Source organism: Poeciliopsis prolifica, unplaced genomic scaffold (genome assembly GCF_027474105.1).
Source record: "Poeciliopsis prolifica strain line A6 unplaced genomic scaffold, Auburn_PproV2 SCAFFOLD011, whole genome shotgun sequence".
Lineage (NCBI taxonomy): Eukaryota > Metazoa > Chordata > Actinopteri > Cyprinodontiformes > Poeciliidae > Poeciliopsis > Poeciliopsis prolifica.
The window spans coordinates 13,739,176-13,759,575 of NW_026562386.1; positions in this window are offsets into that span (position 1 = coordinate 13,739,176).

Here is a 20,400-nt window from a genome sequence, read left to right on the forward strand (position 1 = left end):
TAATGCTACACTGCCCCCTATGGGTGTGGCATGATATAGCATCACTGATTAGTGTAATTCAGCAGGTTTTACTTTTCTTAAACCCATTAGGATTATAAGAACAAATATCTCGGCAACATTGTTTTAAAAAGACAGCAGCTATTGTAAGGAGGGTTTCCAGTTCTTATAAAACAGACAATTTTTTTTTATTATGTTTTTTCTCAGAATTTTGACTATAATCTCAGAGTTCTGACTTTTTTTCTCCAAATTCAAACTTTTTTCCTCAGAAATCTGACTTTCATTTTCTTACATCAAAAGTCAGGGTCCTTTTTCTGTCCCCTGTGGCCCTGATATTCTTCCGAACCAAAGTCTATGAATTGACTTCATAAAACCTTTTCTTCCGGCAGGAGGATCTGAGGAGACGGGGCTCGCTTGAGCCGACAGGAAGTCTATTCTCCTCCCTCTTTCTGGATAAATATTTGATCAGCTGGACTGTGATGGGTATTGATCAGCGTCTTTACCCACTCTTTATGGATCCCACTGTGATCACTGTTCATATAAACACATCCATACGTGAAACCTCTAAATGTCAAATCACATTGTGGATTTAACAAAAGCCATTTAATGTCTTTTTAAAGCGTTTACAGCGAGTATCCGAGGTGCTTTATCAGAATACGAGCTACAGGCCTGTTAACAGGTACGGTTGAATTACTGCAACGTCCTTGAGCCTCATGCTGGGCGACCCCAGCTGCAACAAGCACCTCTGCCTTTAGAGGACAAAAAGAAACCATCAGGGCAAGATATAAGAGAACAACTTGTTTCACACTAAAGTCCAAGGATCATCTAATCTCCATCCCATGGAGCTTCAAAAGTCTCATTACGCGCAGAAAAGGTCTGAAAACTGGACAATAAATCATAATTTCATACTAATGTACTGAAAATGCCTCATAATAACAATACAAGGCAGCAACTAACAATTATTTTAGATATTGATTAATGGATTTACCTACAATTAATCATTTAAAAATTTGTAAAATTCTACAAATTCTTCATGTAAAACTTTTATGCATTAAAAGATGCAAATTCCTTTTCTTACTGATAAATATTTAATGGCCAATATGCATTTCTATGATTTGTAGTAAATGCTCATTTGTTCCTAAAAAATATTTCTGTGAAAAGCTCAGACGTTTCTGCTGGACTTCAGACACAAACAATAATCTGTTCATTGATTTTTGGATTAACCAATTAATAATTGGATAAGAAAAAGTGCTTGAAAAGAAATTTTATTTACAGAATTTGATTATGCTGCTTAAGAAGTTATAACATATTTACAGGTTTGTTTGTTTGTTTTAATCTTAAATAAAAATGCATATAGTTTTATACAGTTTTGGCTTAATCATTTTTCTGAGTTTGTTGTTTTTTCAGCAAATAGCCTTTTTTAGTCTGTTTTCTTTAGTTAATTTATTAAAATAATCGATTAATCACAATGAATCTGATTGTTTCAGCTGTGAGATAAAAGCTTTCCGTTTTGCTTGGACATATTCATCATCTTTCACATCATTTATATTTTACTCTAACACCTTAAGCCTAATCTTTAAAATATGAAGATACAGCAGAAATCCCAGCCACTTCCCTCTAATCCCAGTCCCACATCTCATCTGTCAGTGGGAAGATGCTCCCATGATACTGGGTCACCAGTCATGGTTCTTATCGGCTACAGCAACAATTTAATTACACCGTGCAGGAATCAATCAGCTGCAAACACATCAGATTGGATTTGATTTGGTTATACTGATTGGTTCTGACAGACGGTAATCTGTCCAGAAAAGGGAGATAAAATGAAACGTAATTCAATTACAAGGATGCAGTTTCGGTTTTCTGTCTCTAGATGCTGCAAATTAGCAGGAGTCGTCAGAAATCTGACTTCAGTTTGGAAAATTTTACCTCTAATTTTAACTAGCACAAGATTTATGAGTACTGAATTTAAGTGGTGTCTATAGTGCTACGATTAGGGCCAATGGACATACTGAAAAAAATAGAAGTAAATTTCTGGCAAAAAAAAATCTTTGAAATTTTTAGATTAGCATGAGAAATGTTCAAGAAAAAAAAAGGAAATGTCTGACCTTGAAAGTCCCAAACTTGACAGAAAAAAATATAAATTTAATAAATGTTTCTCAAAAAATTTCTGAGTTTAAAAGTTAGAATTTGCTGGAAAAATACAATTTGATTTCACCTAAAAATTTTTAGATTAAATTTTAACCTAAAATTTTTTAGATTAAATTTTAATCAAACTTTTTTAGATTAAATTTTAATCAAACTTTTTTAGATTAAATTTTAATCAAAATTTTTTAGATTAAATTTTAATCAAAATTTTTAGAGTAATATGGATGCAGCATTTTACATTAATTTGGCCTTTGTGGAAAATAGAAAGACAGAATTGAATAGTTTATCAATGAGAATAAATAATCTTTATAGCTCTCTGGTAATTTTTAATTCAACTTATTTTGAGCTATCTTTGAACTATGATATTTTAATGCAGTTTATCACGGCGTTCTAATTTAGACAACCTCCGATTCTCAATTAAAAGCTACATATACTTTCATTTATGCATCATGTTCTGTATTACACTTCAATGACACACTTCATTACAGCATCAAATGAAGCTGTTGACCTGCAGCAGATTGATTTCCTAACAAGCCGCTCATTAACAGTTCCTCTATAAACCAACAGGCTTTGATGTTTGCAGTCTTCCCTAATCTCTCCATACTGGAGAGCAGAACCAGGCGCTGCTGGTCCACCGTCCCTTTCTGGGTCCAGCAGCTGAGCACACGCCGTCCCCGGATCAATAGCGGCAGAGAGCACGTATTGATTACCCGTGTAAGTGATACCAGCAATGGGGGTCGTCATGGTGGAAACGGTGACTGGATGCAGCTTAGTGGTGAAACTCGTTAATGTTTGTAACTGAGGAGGACGGTACTTCCTGCGTGCATGAAGGTAGAGGTGGGCAGTAACTACTTACATTTACTTGAGTAACCTTTTTTTGAAAGACTCACTTTTAGCAATACTGAACTTTTACGTTTACTCAGATGTGGGCAGAGCACGAAAACCTACTCAAGTAAGAGCAGCTCTACTTCCACATGGTTTTACTCAAGTTAAAAAGTAGCCATTCAAGAAATTCCTGGAATAAAAAAATATTTTAAGTTTACTCAATTTCTGAATCAATTCATACTTAAAAATTACATAGTCAAAATATATGGTTAGGTGTAAATTTTGGTATTTTAAGGACAAAAATGACAATAATCCATATAAATAACAAAAAATAACAAAATCAGGCAACTGAAATTTTTTTTCCAAATCAGTTTTTGTAAATAAAAAGTAAAACTTTGACAAACTGCAGGTGTGTGTCTGAGTGTGGTGGATGTTTGGTTAAAACATGTTTATTTTTCATGCAGTCGGTTGAATATACAGAAACTTTACTCAAGTAAAAGCAGCAATATTTCAAAATGAAGAATCGTAATTGAGTAAATGTAACTAGTTACTGCCCAACTTTGCTTTTAATTACATTTTTAAGATTGATAATGGCAATACATAGACCTCCAACAAAAAAATAATCTTAGATGGCGATTAATTGATCAATTACTCTGATGATTAATCAACTATAATGATGATTGATCGATTACTCTGATTACTCATTAATTATTGGAAAAAAGTATTAGAAATGCTTCATAATGACAAAATATAGGGCTGCAACTAAATTGTTTTAGTTATTGATTAATGTACCAATTATTCTGGCGATTAATTGGTTGAAAAAGCAAAACATCTGCAGGTGTAACTGCAGTGAAGCTGTTATATAAATGTTTACGGCTGAATACAAAAGCTATTTATTCTTTTCCTTTCACTTCACAGTTATGAACTGCTTCACAGAAAATCCCATTTAAATACATTTACCATCTGATTTTGATGTGACAAAAGGTATAAAAGTTATTAAAATATGGAAACGCTGCAGCTTTGCTTGTTGAAATTCAAGCTGAATCATGAGATGAAGAAACCTGCTTGATTTCACCGACTGCTTTCACCTCATTAGCATTCATTGTGTGAAACCACTGACCCATAAAGAACAATTTGTTCACTCAGCTGTAGCTCTGACGTTACAACGGCACAAAAAGCAACACATTAGTTCTCTGTTGGAACAATTTGACACAACTGACTATTACGATTAAAAACAGAAATCCTTATTTATTCAACCCGTTTATTATTTTCCCGCTAAATACAGGAACTCCAGAACAGAGACCTTGACCTCTGGGTGACCTCAGCAGCCATCGAGTTTCCCGACAGATTGTTCAGAACCAGGAGAAACATCTGGTGCAGCGCCTAGCCTAGCCTAACTTAGCCTAGCATAGCCTAGCTTAGCCTAGGAATTAAAGTGTTCAACTATAGCAACGAGACACAACATGCTTAATATTCATGGTAGTAAATATAAATATTACATTGACACTAATGCTGTTACATCCAAAAATCAAGTATCGCTGGGATTTTAAGAAGCTGAAAAGTTTTTAGTCAATAAAAGAAAGCATTTTGGGGTAATTAGAAAAAGTTAATTTCACCAAAAACTCATTTATTTCAGTAATTTTCCAGAAATGTTTTGTTGGGGAAATTTCTGAGCTCAAAATATTTAATATTTTTGACATTTGAAACTCTGAGAATTTCCAAAAATTTAAACTTTGACTTTATAATCTCAGAAATATTCTAGAAAAAAACATGAAATTTTCTGAGATAAATCTCAAAAATTTTGTTTTTTGTCCCAAACATATTTTTGACTAAGCTCAGAAATTACCAAAGGTTTTCCACAAAATTTCTGAGATTAATATAAAAAAAAATTCTTACACATTTTTGACCTATGAAGCTCAGAAATATTTAGCTGTTTGTAGAAAATTTTTTAGAAAAAGAATTTGAATTTCAAAAGTCAAAAATGTTGATATTCAGAAATATCCTCATTTTTCCCCTCAACTTCAAAATTTGACTTTTCAAACTCAGAACTAACATGTTTTTTCTAGACATTTTCATAAAATGTCAAAATTTCTGAGCTCTTTTCAAGCAAATTTTGACATTTTAAAATCTGAACTATTCATGCTTCGTCCAGAACATTTCTGAGATTAACCTCAAAATTTTGTTTTTTGGTTGAAATTTACTAACATTTTTCCATGGTCCTAACGCCGCATTATGAAATGATATAAATCCTGCAGCAGTTAAAGTAGAATATGATTGTAAAAAATTATTCATAATTCAGGCTGTCACGGTTTCTGAGTTGGAAAAATTGTCAAAGAAATATCACCCGATGTTCAGCAAACAGTAACTTTAGAAATTTTCCCTCAGCGGCGATTTTCACCTGTGCACCAACTCCACATCCCTGGAGAGATTCGGCAAAATTTCACAGACTTCCACCATGTTTTCCTCTGCTTCCTGTAACAAAGCTAACCGTTTGCTCCTCTGCCTCGCTGTCTGAGTTGCTCTCCAAACGTGGCAGATTTACGCCGGGGCGTCCATAATGGAGGCGAGGCTGAGGTTAAGAGGCCGTGGAGAGATTGGCTGCAGGAACCAGAGGAAACTCTGGCACCACACCTGCTGCTGCAGATGAAAACCTTTTTCTTTCTGCTCTCCATTCGTCCTTATCAGAGCTGAAATTCCTGGTGTGTAAAATTTAATTCCAGCGTATTTCCTGGAGAGAAGATGGGATGACAGGAATGGAAAACATGTGGGAGTGTCTACTGGAAACATGCTCTGCAGACTTAAGATAACGGCGTCTTTGTGCAGAGTCAGGATGACGACGTTAACACGTAAAACCGGCCTGAAACGCTTATCTGACATCCTGCTGCTGATTCACATCTAAACAGAAACCAGTGACAGGAAGAGACTCTATCAGCTTTATTACAGCTGAGCAATGTTAGCAAAACATACAATAACTTTGATGAATCTCTTGATAATACACTTGAAATAATGAACGGTTTGAATATCTTTCTGCTTTGGGCATAATGAGTTTTCTATCCAGCTGCTGGGAAAAGTGTCATCAAATACTAGCATAGAAAGCTAACCGTAGCTTCCTGTGCATTTGTTAATAAATCTGATGATAAAATAACGTACAACTTTTAAACAGTTTTAAGACTTTTCAGTTTTGGGTTTGTAGGAACCAAAGGGATCATGAGCAGTCCATTCAGCTCCGTCCAGCTAATAGGAAAATCAATCAAAAAAGTCATCAGATATTCTACTAGCATAGGAAGCTACTACTAGCCTTCTGTGCTAGTAGTAGCTTTGATGATGTTTTTGATAGCATAGAAAGCTACTACTACACAAGTAATAGCTTGTACTACTAGTACTACTAGTAGCATACAAGTAGAAGTAGTAGAAAGCTAGTAGTATCTTTTTATACAAGTACAGAAAGTTAGCAGTAATTTTCTATACTGGTTGTAGCGTAAAAAGCAAGAACTAGAGGTAGCTTTCTATGCTAACAGACGGAAATTTCAGTATTTGGTAGTGAAATAATTATCTACTGTTTCCCTCCAACAAGTTCTACACCTTAAGAATTGATTAGCAAATTATTTTTACAACATAGTAGCTAAAAATACCAGCTTCAATGTTACACATAAATAAAAAAAAATTATTAAATCAATCAACTTAATTTAGCCATACTTTTCACACAATTTTTGACTTATTCAGGTAGCACCAGTTTAACGTCTCCTTTTGTCACTTTACAAACAAGTCAAAAGATGCTTATTGTATGCAGTCATAACTGCTTTTCTCTGTATGTAACACTGGGAGCTTCACAGTCTGGTATAAGCTGGCCAGTTACAGCACTCATCTGTGCAAAAACACCCATTCTAATCCGGCCGCTGCCCTCCTCCATCCCCGGATTACAGCACTGCTTTTATAAATATTACTGCTTAATGAAGACTGAAAAATCCTCTGAGTTTTATATTATTAAACTCAAATTATATCTTACAAAGAGGTGAAATAAGTAATTTATGTGGAAAAAGTTGCTCTTAAAGCTCTTTATTGTACTGTTTTTATTCAAATTCCTAATATAGAACCTTGTGGAACTCCACAAGTTATTTATGTCATTTTAATTAATTAACTTGTTTTCTAGTTGCAGCTCCAGTGGAAAGCAGTTGGGATTTCTGCTGGAGTCACTTTTCCCTCTTCATGATTTAAAGATGCGTTTTAAGGTGTTAAAGCGTAAAACATAAACTATGGATATAAATGATGAAGTCCCATTTTGTAGTTTCCACCCAGAGATGTTTGTTTCATCGCTGTGAAAGATGAGAAAATGAATTTAAAACTGAGGTAACTGTAAAAATATGTTTTATCTTGTAAGGACTGAAACAATTAATCATGAATAATCGATTATTGAAATAATAATTCAGAAATCAATCATTAACTGCAGAGTTTAAACAAGGCCATTTTCTGAAAGAACAACATAATTAATCCAAAATTGTTCAAATTATGTATATTTTGCACTTAAGATGAATAAAACCTTTGTCTTTAAACATGTTTCACCCCAAATCCTGGAAGTGTCACAACTTTAGCTTCATATGGTAAATGTAAAGATATATATATAATTTTGCTTTCCAAATATTAATTGCTTAATCCAAAACTTAAACAGATGCAGCTCTACACTGTACCAATGTTAATTCAAGCAGAAATTAGTCAGAAGTAAATTTTTTATTTGATTAATCGTCAGACTAATCGATTAATCGTTAGAATTATTGATTAATTGATTACTAAAATAATAATTTTCTTATTTTTTTTGCTGATAAGTCATCTTGTATTTGGATGAGGTTTGATAAGGCCCATCTATCCAACGTTTCTGCCCCGAAGCTGAAGTCCTGTCAACACCAACAGCCCCTGCCACCTGTCCTTCGCCGTCCCTCCGGGTCCAGGAAGAGGCCAGATGGCTCCGGAGGCCCGACCGGGACCCTGGTGGTGCTGCACCGTCCCCCACCCCCAGCCTCAGACCTCCCCTTCCCCCGGTTTAAAGCCCCGCTCCCCAGGCTTGTCAGTGCTGCATGACTGGGCAAACACAGTCCTCTGCAAAAAAGAAATAAATAAATCCCCTCCATCTCTCCTCTGCAGCTGCCTGGTTTGCAAGAAAAGCCTTTAGATTCCTCCTCCTATCGCAAAGAACCAGAACCTGCTCTCCATCCTGATCCGTTTAGGTCAACCACAAACCCTAAAAGGAAAGTGCTTAACCCTTGGATCCACAATGGAAAGCTGCAGCTAACCACCATGTTTACTGCAGATTGTAATCACTGATGTCACAAAAGGAGTCAGAGAGGGCTGGCCATTCGTCATCACCCGTCCCGTCGCTCTGATATTACATTCAATTAGTTTCAGATAGCAGCGGCGCACAGCGCTCTGCTTCCACAATCAATCAAACCCGTCAATGACAAATCGTCAGCCTCCACTCGCCCCTCACATCCAGGCAACAGGCCAACCGAACAGATGAGAAGATGGAGGATCGGCAAGTCTAACCAACGTCTCAGAGCTGCATCACTGAAGACTGGAGGCTTAAAGGGGCGGTACCACGAATATTCCAGACACAGTTACATTTTATAGCATCACCAAGTGAGAAGTAAACTAAAATGACTGGAATCTAGTAACATTTAGTTGAAGAGGTGTCATAAACTGGACATGACACGGTGAAAAACCCAACACCTGTTATCAACATGAAGTATCAGTCGGTAAATAATGACACTTATTTTTATGCACATTTTAATGGAACTTTGCAGTAAGTGTCATTATTTACCAAATTAAAGTTCATGAAACAGTCAGAAGCATTCATGAAGACTCCATTTTCATAACAGGTGTTGTCATGTCACTCTTATACACATCCCTTCCAGAAATTTTACTTCATAATTTAACGCCTTGAAATTGAGTCTCTGTCCCTTTAAGAAACTCCTGCTCTTTCTGAAACTCCGCCTTCAGGAAGTTATCCCATCATGGCTCCTCTGTTAATTGTTTAACAACATTGTACCTGCTTTTCTGTCAGAAGTAGCTCCAGTAATGAGCTCCGCCAGGTGTTTGCTAATTGCTGCTGGCTAGTCTGAAGGAGCTGAGTGAGGCAGAGTGACTCCGTGAAGCAGAAAGAAGCTCTGAAGTTTGGGAACTGCAGCTGAGAGGAGGAGCTTCGTCCTTGGAGGTGGGGTTAAATATTGTAGTATTTAATGTGATCAATTTTATAATTTATCACATAAAGTGATATTATTTTCAAGGAATATATTAATGATATATTAATGCTGATAAACTAGCTCTAAAAAACTTTAATTTTGTACAAAAGCACGTAATACTGGAACGGGAAGATATTTTAAATATTCAAAATAAAACAACCAAAACAAATAAATAAAGACAAATGAAACTATTAATAAAAAATGTAATCAAAAGGATGTAAATTATCTGTCATTTTAAGTTATTATGCAATTAATTGGTTAATTAATTGATTATTGCGACAAGTTCAGTCAGAAGCATCAAAAGCAAAAGGTTTCATAAAAACCCAGCTGAGAGTAGAAAACCACAGGAAACTTTTCTATTCAGTATTTAGATTCACCTAAAAGCATCTGTTTTTATTTAACCCTGTTTATAATTTCCTCTCCATGATGAATCATTTCAGCACAAAATAAAAGTTTCATATGAACAGAATCAGTCCAAAAGCAGAAAAGAGAGGAAAATACAACCATTGTTGTGATTCCTAAAATATAAATCACTTTTATTTTAGTTACTTTTCTGCAAGATGTGGGAGTTTATTTTAATTCAGTAAAAATGCTAAAAAATAATGTAAACTAAAAAAAAAACTACTTTACAGAAAAACTTTAAAGTTTTCAGTTCCAGTAAATCAAATTTACTGTCAAAAATTATAAACTGCACAAATAGAAACTTACTTTAGTCCAGTTTCTACTGCAAATATCTTAATACACTTAAAAAACTAAAATTACTCAAGAAACATTTCAGCAATAAATGATTAAATGTTTGCATAAGTGATTTCTTAATACTAATAAAATACGAGGTCAATATATCGATTATTTTAATTAAAACAAGACATTTTTTCTTATTAAAACTATTTTATGCCACTGAAAAGTTGCATTGAAGTCAGTTTTGTCTTATTTCAAGCATCTTAAGGAATTTGCATCAGAAACTCAAATCAAATACTTGGTAAAGTTTTGTGTTTTTGCAGTGTGGATGGAATAATCAAAAGATGTAGGAAAACTATCTAAACATGGTTCATAAAGTTCAAATCTTCTTTTGTAAACAATAAAAACAACAGCAACGTTTTATCTCACATTCTGAGTGGATCTGAATTCGTTTCAGTTTTTTGTTTACAAGAATGAACCTGAATGTCTGGATGAACATGATTAATTTATGGAGAGAGCAGCCAACAACAGCCGTGAGAGAAACCCAATGAAAGATTCAACCCAACGTTACTGAGCCGCTTTTCATTGTTTTTATTTTTGGACTCAAACTGCACCACAAATGGCAAACATATGGTGAGATTTCACACAGCGTTTGGCGTTTTCCAGTGTTTTCCTTGGTCTTTTTTAACACCTCTCAGTGGGTTCAGTCAGAAAACAGTTGGGATCACATTATTTTAACAACAAGCTGTAAAAGAGAGAGAGAGAGAAGACTTTATGAATCTTTCAGATAAAAAACAATCCATTTTTCAGAGAAGAATTGATTATTGAACAGAAATCTATCATTGATTGCTCATAAGAGGAACTGGAAATGATACATTTCCTCGCTGATCGCTCGTTAATGACTGTTTGGTTTGGCTATTTGCTGCTATTCTGTAGCTTTAGTTAACGAGAGATGCAGATGAGTGGGAGAAAAATACATTTTTTAAAAATCACATGGCTTTTGTTTAAACTAACATTTAACCGCAGGGAAGAAATTGATCTTGGTTTGAGGATTTGCACTGCAAAAACTAAAATCTTACCAAGATTTGTGTCTAGTTCTTAACATCTTAAATAATTTGCCTTTTCTGTACTTTTTCATCAATATAAAGGAATTATTGACATTAATTAATCTCCTCCATCTTGCTTGTTGGTTAGTTTTGCTTCATTTTAATACCAGATAAGATCTTTCTAATTGTTTGTTCTTTAAAAAATCTCAGCAAAATTATTTGTTCATTTCTATTTATAGGCTTTTGCTTATTTTACTTTTATTTTCTGCATTTTGATGCAGCATGGAGGAATACATTCCTAGTTTCTGTTAAAAATACCTTGGTGCAATTAAAATAGGACAAACTAATTTACAAGTGACTTTCCAGCATAATACACAAGCTTGTTTTAAGTCAATAATTCCTCAATATAGATGAAAAGTAGGTCGACTGCCAGATTATTTCACTTTTAATCTGGGAAATTATAATGTATTAAGTGAAGTAATCTGCCAATAGAACCAATTAAAACAAGCTCCTACATCTTGCTGAAAAGTTATTTTTAAGTTAGTTTTGTCTTAATGTTCTACAAACTACACAGAAATATCTTAGTTCACATAAAATAAGAAAATTAATCTACAAGTAACTTTTTATCTTGTTTTAAGTGAATAATTTCTTGATACAGATTGAACAGAGCTGGTTCTTCTGAGAGATTATTATGGTAAAAAAATCTTGTTACAAGTTAAATTATCTTCCAGTGGATCTAAAAAAAGATTAATTGACTTAAGACAATCTCCTAGTTTTGCTGAAAAGTTCCCCGTTTGTTAGTTTTCTCTTATTTCCAGTGAACTAAGACAGAATGAACCAGAAACACTTGGTGAGATTTTGTGTTTTTGCAGCGTATGCTAACTCCATAATAAATGTGTTGCTTAATTGAGGTCCTCCACCTTATCAGCTGCAAGACGATTCACTGCACTAAAGATCTAATTCCAGAAAATCCATGTTTAATGAATACCATGAATATCAAACGACTAATTCAGCAACAAAGTCTGCAGTTCTGCTCCAGCAAACACACGACCCCGATTCTCCTCCTCGTAATGCAACGCTTCCGTTTCAGGCCTTTTCAGACCGCGCAGGTCTGCGACTGCTGCTCATCGAACATTAATACGCAGAGCAGGAGACGTGTGACAGCAGATCCACAGAGGGAACAAAATCCAATTATCTCCTGCAGAGTGAGGATCGCACGCAGCATCTCAGACCCACAAAGCCAAGGTAATTGCTGAAGGACGGCGACTGTTGCGCCAGTACTTCAACAATGGGAGGCTCCTGTGAAAACACCGCTTACAGTTTATTTAAGTTGGTTGAAGTCCATTAAAAGGGAAGGTGAGAATTGGTTCAGCCTTGTTTCCACAGACACCGCCGGGATCGCTGTCGCCGATAAAAATCTAGCCGGGTCCCTCCTCAGACTGAAATACAGGCTTTTATTCTGGAAGATTCACTTTAAATTTGTGCGTTTTCTATCTTGTTAAATAAGGGGTGTTCAAAGTGTGGCCCGGGGCCATTTGTGGTCTCCAGATTGATCTTTTGTGGCCCTAGCAGCAGTTGAAGAACAGTTTTATTGCACAAAATTAGTGCAATATTAACAGAAAAACATGACTACACAAAATATAAAAAGCCAATCTGAAGAAGAAAATAAACTTCTCAGTAATATGTGAGACACACCAAACAGACAATTCACAGCTGACCTGGTAGCAAATGAAAATGTAAAACAGGAAAGCAGTTCTAGAAAAAGTGTATAATGGCTTTTCGTAGCTTCAGTAACTTGTGCAGAATGTGATGCATTCGTCACAAATTTAGCAGCTGATTTAAAAAAAATTAGACTTTGAATCTAGACTACAGATCTATGCCAGGTAGAAAAGAAAGGTTTAATAAAATTAAATGCAGAAATAAAACAAATGCATTACCCGGAGTCCTTAAAGCATGACAGCTAAACAACCTTTTAATTTTAAATATTTTCATGCACTTAAAAAACAAGAACTAGAAGATACTTTAAATATCCAAAATAAAAAATAATAATAAATAAAATGGAAAAAGGCTCAAGCTTGCCTGTTAGCAAGGGTAAATATCTAGCAATGGTGTTGTCAAAGGTGGTAATCAATTCGCTTGCTAGCTAGCTAGCCAGTTAGTTAGCAAGGATATAATAGCAAAGTTATCAGGTGTTTAGAAGTAAGTTTATCCTTTGCAGTCTTGCTGACTAGCTATCCAGTCAACAAAAATAATTGGTAGAAGTTGGTAGTTACTAGTCAGCAAGCATAACAAGATTATTTGGCATAGGTAACTACCTAACAAGGGTGTACGGTGGTAGTCAACTTATACCCCTGATAACTATCCAGCTAATTAGTTAGCAAGGATATGTTAGCAGTGAGATATCAGGGATTTTAGAAGTGAGTTAATTAGCTAACAAGGGTATGAGTTGGTAGTCAACTAGTTAGCTAACTAGTTAATCTGCTAACTAGTTAGCTACATAGTTAGCAGAGGTATGTTTGTAGAGTAACTGTTAGCATAATCAAGATGTCTGATTGTGACTCAAACTTGTGCTTGACTTTATTCAAGATATTGTGACTTTATTGTCATTATTATGACTAAGATGATTTCATCTCATCTTTATTCTCATAATCTTTTAATTTTTTCTTAATATGATCCGAATAGTCTGTTGTTAAAAAAAAAAGCCATTCATGGCCTTCCTTGGCCAGCTGGCAGCCATCTTACAATGAATGATGAACTGAACTTTATGAAGTTATGAATTACACTATCAATAAAATAATTCTGTTCAAATTGAGCCGAGTTGAATGAACTGGAAACGTTTTTGTTGAATTAACCCAAAATAGACTGAATATATTTTTTTCTATTTACTCTGGGATTTCTTGAGCTTCTCTGTGAGTCAATTAGCAGCCGCTGAGACGCTCGGCATTATGGGAAATCGGGGGAAAACACCAGCTGGGACTGAATTAATATTCATGTTCTACATATTCCCAGGTGATTCATTTATCACACCTGATCAAATCAATAATTTACAGGGGAAAAGGACCAACACAGGTAGAAAATATATGCGCTGTTTTTATTTTTAAATCTTCACACTGGTTGGTAATCACTAGTTTTCATTCTGTACTGCAAAACACAAAATCCAGGTTTTTATTGCAAATATCTGAGTAAACTTGAAATAGAACAAAACTAACTTAGAAATTGTTAGTTTCTAAATCAAGATAAAGGAGCTTGTTTTAGTAAATAATTTATTTGATGAAAAAGTACTAAATCCAGAACTTTGTCATCAATATTAAGGAATTACAGACTAAAGATTATTATTTATTTTTACATTGGCTGTTATTCTCCTAAATGCACTGATTGAGCAATTTAAAGTTGTTTTTACATTTTTGAACAGCTTGTGAACCCACTTCGCTGCGTTTATAAAATAAACGTGTAAATCAGTACATTTGTGTTTGTGTTGTTTGTTTGTTTTTTAAACATTTTAAGTCATTTTAAGCCAATTTTTGTACCAGCTGATGCTAAATCTCATATATCTTATTATATTTACATTAAAAACAGTGGGAGGCTCATAGTTTTCTTCAGTTAAATGAAAAAGAAAAGCTGAAATAATTACCTTTGAACCTGAAAAATGCCTGCTGGCTTTCTACTGGCACAAACTTTCATTCTGGTTTCACTTTAATTGCACATTTGAAAACTGTATTGCCAAACTAAGCTCCATTATCTCACGCTCTGAGTTGGAAATAAGCATTTTTTCTTTTGTTTTATTCAAACTGGACTATTCCAATGCTCTATAAACACGTCTTGGTAAAACAAAATGCCGCAGTCAGGTTTTCACATGACTCCAATCCTGATGCAGCTTCCGGTTTATTTTAGAGACCAATTTAAAATCATTTTATTGACTTGGAGAGAACTTCGTGGACTATATCAGCGGCTTTTCTGCACTTAAAAATCCTTTTTTTGCACATTTACAAGGAAAAAAATCCAAACAGATGTTTCTGATCTGTTCAGCTTGCAAGAAAAAGACCCACAAATTCAACAAAACACATTCACAATTTCATAAAACAAGAAGCGGCTCAACCACAAAATAGCGTTTTCCAATAAACCACAACATAAAAGCATGAGGAAAGCATGAAGCCCGTTTGATTTGGTTGGGTTTTTCTGCGCGTTACAGCCGCCCTGCGTGTCAACGGTCACCGCAGCACAGGAGGAGCAATTCGCTGCACCTCTGCTTTAAAAACAAAGACAACTGATGCCCAGACCAATCAATCACAGCCACAAAAACAAGAAATCTCTGCTCACTTTGAGCGACAGAGAGAGAAAAAAAAACCACAAGATCGTCTGACATTTCTGAGTGTTTCTGCAACAGCGCCCAGATACAAAGCAGCACGGAGTGATGAAACCGTCAGGATCATGACCCAACACATCACATTGCGTTCTGCAATCAGCAACAAACCTCTGGGTGGCGAAACGCGAGACGGAAAACAGAGAAAACATGCACCAGCATCCAAAACATGCACACTCTTCACCACAAAGCAGCACAAACAGCAACAAAATCTGCTGGACGATAAATTGTTCCAGTGATGATCAAGATACACAATAATATTGTTGTTGGTTTCCTGGACAAAATAACAAAAATTCGCTCTATTAGACCAATAAATGTTAACTTTTCAAACTTTATATCCAAAATGAAAAACAGGACCCCAAAACAGCAGCAATTATAACAGATGAATAAAGATTAATCACTTAAATGGAAATATATTTATCACACAATTGATTGATTGATTGATTGATTGATTGATTGATTGATTGATTGATTGATTGATTGATTGATTGATTGATTGATTGATTGATTGATTGATTGAATTCTGCGCCAGGCTAAATTCACTGTTTCTATGACCAACAGGAATGTTTCCATATCAAAATGTTTCCATTAAAATGCAGAGAACAGCCGACATGGAGAGAATGAGTTACGATAATTAATCCGACTGCAGAAGTTTAAAGTAATAAACATGAGATTAAAGTTCAAATTCAAAGTCAGAAAATTCTAATAAATTCCTCCAGACAACCAGAAAAGCATCCCAGATGACTTTATGTGAACCAATCGCACGTTTCCATGTTTCCAAAAGTCAACTTTGAATGAAGAAAAGTCAAACTGTTCAGCTCAAGTTCTGCTTGTTTCTCAGTGAAACACCAGCCAGAAGCAGCAATGGCGGGAAAAAAGAAGCAGAAGATGATTTTGTGGTTAACTCACCCTTTTCTGGTCCTCCAGTCCATGCAAAACAGGCTTCCTCCTCTGGTGCTGATGTGGGCTCGCCTCCGCTCCGGCCTCCATCTTTATCCAACCGCCAAATATCCAACCTTTAACCCCGAACCTCCACCCAAAACCCAAACCTATCCAGGAACGAAGGGAAATACCTGCTCAGAGTATTTCAGTCCACCTTCCCAACCGATTCCCAGTTACGGTGCATGAATGTCAAATCCACAGGCAGGGAAGAGCTTCCTGTCCATCAACTCGTCAAAAACGGGACGCTCAACCTCAGCTGCGTCCTCAGGCATAATGCTTCCCGACGGCGACTTCCTGCGCTTCCCGGACCCGAGCAGCAGAACTGGAGCGAGCGTCCGCGCCCGAGACGACGCAGGGAAAAAACATCACGGATGCTCTGGAGACTTGATCCCAATCGCTGCTGAGGTCATCCTGATGGAGACACAACCTGGACACTTCTCTGGAACAGAACAGAGAGAAAACCTTCCCTGACGACATGTTCAAGACGTGGGATACGGAGGAAGATTAGTGCCACTGAAAATAAACAAAATATGACTTTAGATCTCAGAATTCTGATATGAGGCGTTTAAAGTCAGAGTTAGGAGGCGAAAAACATTCAAAATTCTGAGAAAATGTCAAAATCAGGAGGAAAAAAGTCAAAATTCTGAGAAACTTACAAATTCCAAATGTCAAAAATGTTCAACTTTTGGAAGTTTTGAGTTTTTCACAATTCTGACTTTTGATGTCAGAAGTTTAAAGTCAAAATTCTGAAAAAAAGTCACAATTTTGAGAAACAAGTCAACATTTAGAGAAAGAAAGGTCAGAATTCTGAGAAATTCACAAAATTCCAAATTCAGAGAAATTTTTAACTTTTCCAATTTCTGCCTAATCTCAAATAAATGGTCCAAAAAAAAAAAAAAAAAGAAATCTGAAACTTCGAGGTCCCACAAATTTAGCGGAAAAAATTTCCAAAAGTCAAAATTCTTCCAGTCTGCAAAGTCAGAACATTTTCAGTGTTTTTTTTTTTTTTTTTTCGAGAAAACATGTAACAATAACATAAAACTTACTGAGATTTGTTCTTGCAAACTTTAAACCTTTTGAACTAAAAAAAGTTCAGGTTTATGAGATTATTCTAAAAATTCTTGAGTTTTTTTGTTTTTGTTTTGTTTTTTTTGCCAAAATGTTCTTTCTCTTTCATTCTTGGCCCTAATTCACGTTTGAAATCTAGTTTCCATCAATGTTTTCTGGGGAATGTACTATATCCATGATGCTAATAAATAAATACAAATAAACAAATCTTTCCAAACTGAATAATAAAATTTTAAAAATAGATCTTATGTGACATGCAAATAATTGTAAACTTTTTCTGCCCTAGCTACAGGCTTTAAATGCTCCATTTCTACTTACGTCACAGAAAGCAGGTTCCCTAATTAGACAAATTGCCTCCTAATTGCTGCAGGTGCGCAGCTCTTCAATCATTCCCCTCAAAGCGTCAGAAATCTCGTTTAATAATCCAACTTTAAGCGCAGAAAGCAGTCATAATATGCAGCAGCTCCTCAGCCCTGACAAGCATCAAGTCAAGAGTTACAATGTGGAACAAATTGCCGCCGCAGCATCCCTGCAGGAGAATCACCGTTAGGCTCTGACAGAGACGCAAAAAAAGCGACGGATGTTCCGAGCTTCCCGTAAACTCACCATTCCGACCAAAACATTCAGGAAAACAAAAAGACACGGAGTGAAGAGATGCTCACCCAGACGCTCCGCTTCCTTCAGAGGTCGCTCCCCGACTCCTGCGTGGCGCTGCCCGCACCAAGCTGCAAGCGGAGCAGCCCGGTGGTGCGTTCAGGGGCCGTCGGAAATGTTAGCGGCCAGGAAAGCTCGAGAAAATTGGAGATCTTCTGTTTCATATTGTGAATTAGCATTGTTTTTATTATTGTTTAGAATATGAATCTGAAAGAATGTAAGAAGAAAATGAATAAATCTTTTGGCTTGGTGAGAAAATCTGAGAATTAATTTCCAAGTTAGAAAATGTAATTAACTTAAATTATGGCTTGCTGGGTCATACAGACCAAAAGACGTGGCAAGTAACTAGTTATATTTAATCCTTTTCATTTACTTGAGTAACTTTTTTTTAGGGGGGGAGTTACCTTTAATAGTAATTTTACTACATTTATTTTAGATTAGTTTAGTTAAAATGAACAAAGTTATTTAATTATAATATTTTATTTATATTTTTGCATTGCCTTTGGGGTTGTTTTACTTGAGTAATAAGTTTGTTTAAAGCAAAAATGTACATATTTGCAGTTTTTGTTAAAGTTTCAAAAGTTTTATTTAGAAAGAAATTGATTTGTTAAAATGTTTCATTTGCTTTATTTTGTAATTTATATAAATTATTTTCCGTTTGGTTTTTAAAATACCTAAATTTCCACATAACTTATATTTTGGGCCATTTGATTATGTAATCTTACATATGAAATGGTAGGTATTTTGATCTTACCAACATTTTTTGTTTTGATTTTTTTCTAGCTTTTGCAACAGATATCACTTTAAAGTAATTTTTCATTAGTAAATAATTCCTCAATATTTATTAAGAAAAAAAATACTAGTTCTAATTGTAACATGGGAAAATAGTGTTGCCACATTGTTGATAAGTTTCAAATGCAGAGGAATAAATTATCAGCACACATTGGTGATATATTACATATGAAGTCAGTCCATGTACTTTAAACAATCACAATAATGTTTTATTTAATGATAAACGTTGATATGTTTCCTTTTCACAGTCCTAAAGTCAGTAAATGTATCCTGTTGATGTCGCCTTTAAAATGTTGGAGCAGCACCTGAAGGCAGCACCGGGGTCCCGCTCGCTCTCTTCCCGACGCCATCAAATTACGTCACAGCGTGATTCGTGTTCTTTTCTCTCAGCATCTTTGAAGCCGAACGCGTGTTGTCATGGTGATTCTTCGTGAGGAGTGCTCTACCGCCACCTACCGACGAAGTGGAGACACGTCACCAAAAAATACTCAAAACCAGTCGAACTGGCAGCACATTGTCGTCAATATTTATGAATTAGTGACTTAAAATAGGCTCATATTTCTTGCTAAAAAGTTATTTGTAAGTTATTTTAGTCTTTTTAAGTGTACTAAGATATTTTAACAAGAAACTGCACAGAAATATGAGGTAATACTTTGTTTTTGCAGTGTAAGATTTTTTTATAGAATTTCTCCAACCAGAATGGGATTTCAAATTAACTTCAACCAAAAAAATGAAGGTTTTGCTGTCAATTTTTGTGTTTTATTAGTTTTAATTGATGTTATTTATCTATCTATTGTTTTCAATTTTATTTTTTTACTTCTTCAAAAGCCATTATATCATTTGAAGGTTTGTTTGCTACACTTGCAAAACTACAGAAATTGTGTCAATCTGCTCTAGTTTGACTTTAAGTTTGTCAGTTGTTGTGGGAACCTTTTGAAAACCTGTTTTACAGTTTTCTGGAGGTTTATTCCAGATTTGTGGTGCATAGATGCTGAATGTTGCTTCTCATTGTTTGGTTCTGGTTCTGGGGATGCAGAGCAGAACCAGAATCTGAGAAGTCAGGAAGGTTGATCCAACAACAGCAGATCTGTAATGTATTGTGGTGCTAAACCGTTCAGTGATTTATAAACTAATAACAGTATTTCAAAGTCTATTCATTGAGCTACAGGGAGGGACTTTAGTTCTGGGTGATGTTCTCCATCTCCCTGGTTTCAGTCAGAACTCCAGCAGCAGCGTTTTGGATCAGCTGCAGATCCGGATCGGCTGCAGATCTGGATCGGCTGCAGATCTAGATCGGCTGCAGATCTGGATCACTGATTCTTTAGGCAGACCTGTGAAGACGACAGGAAACAGGAAAATTTCTGAGCTCCAAAAGTAGAAAATTTGAGATTAATCTCAGAAATTTTACTGAAAAAACTTGGAAATTGGGAGTTTCACAAATGGAAAATGTTCCCCTTTTGAAACTCAGAACATTTCTGAAGGCAAAAAGTTTTTCACTTCTGAAACACAGACATTTCTATGGTTTCTCACTGGAAATTTTATGAAACAAATCTCAAAATTTCTGAATTTTTTCTCTCCAATTTTTGACTTTTCAAGCTCAGAAAATTAACCAAAAATCTACAAAATTTCAGAGATCAATGTTAAATTTTCTAAATTTTTTGTG